Here is a 1334-nt window from a genome sequence, read left to right as displayed (position 1 = left end):
ATTTGTTCTATTGTATAAGTTATATATTGTGAGATTAATGAAAGTTTATTTATTTGAGCGAAAAAAATGATATTTTTATTACAACTTCGATATTTTATTCTCGCTATGCCTTTGGAATATCCCCATTGGGGTTGGGGATGGCCGCCACACCGTTGCCATCGCTAGTCCAACACAATCTAGTGAAGTGTGTTACGATATTATTTCAGTGGACGGTATCATATACACGTAATATATAATAAGTAGAGTGTTGAATCTACAAGAATATTTATTTTTTAACCTTAATTAAAACTAGATCTTATTTTACTTTTAAAAAAAAAAAAAAAGGTCTAGTATGAAACACACAGAATGGTTTTGGATTTGATTTTAGTTATATCTGATTTTCAACTAAAAATAAACAATTAAAAAATTAAGTAAATGTCGGAGTTTAATTACTAAAAGCCCTAGTTAGGAATTCACCATTATTAACCTACTTTAATATTTAATTATGCATCGCTAACCAGCTTTTCTTATTATTTTTTTTATTTTTTTTTACAGTGGTTGTTGTTGTTGTTGTTGTTGTTGTTGTTGTAGACAATCAATATTCCTCATTGGCAAGAAAATAGGATGTAATCAAAGCAAACAATCAACACACATAGAATTTGAATTAAAAATGAGAAATTATGAATTGAAAACTTAACGAAGTTTAATCATAACCTTAGCTACAAATGTTTAGCCAGACATTATTGGATAATACAAATACAAGATATTGGATGGAATAATAACCAGGATGAATTTGTAGGAGAGAAGAATATGTCACTCGAATAATGAATCTCTTCAATAGTTTTGAATAGTAATTTCTTCATTGTCAAGAAAACTCGAGAAATGAGAAGAAAAGCTCATGCATTGCTCTAGGATCTTCTATGATGCGATTTTTTTTTGTTTGATCTAAATTACATGTATATATATATCTTCTATCTGTCTTAGAACTCTCGCCACGTAAATACCTAAATGCCCCTAATTTTACTCAAAATAAAAATAAAAATAAAAATAATTTCGTCTTTTGAACAATGACAACAGTGGCAGCGAGTAAAACTCTAGACCTTCCGCGAGCTCTAGGGACATCAGTTCTCCAATTTCGTTCAACTCCGGCCTGGAGCTACAATTGTCACTTTATCAACTTTAACCCCTATAAACTTTAGTTCTTTAACTTTCAAGTTCATATATTAAGGTCCTCCATCTTTTGATTATGTCCAAATTAGTCCTAGAACTTTCAAACTCTTACACTTTGGTCCTCAAAACTTTTCATTTCTTCAAGTTTGGACCTTCAAGTTATGAAAATGTTCAAGTTGATCCCC

The sequence above is a fragment of the Olea europaea genome, chromosome 15 (genome assembly GCF_002742605.1).
Source record: "Olea europaea var. sylvestris chromosome 15, O_europaea_v1, whole genome shotgun sequence".
NCBI classification, from domain to species: Eukaryota; Viridiplantae; Streptophyta; class Magnoliopsida; order Lamiales; family Oleaceae; genus Olea; species Olea europaea.
Note: the sequence above shows the minus strand (reverse complement) of the source record.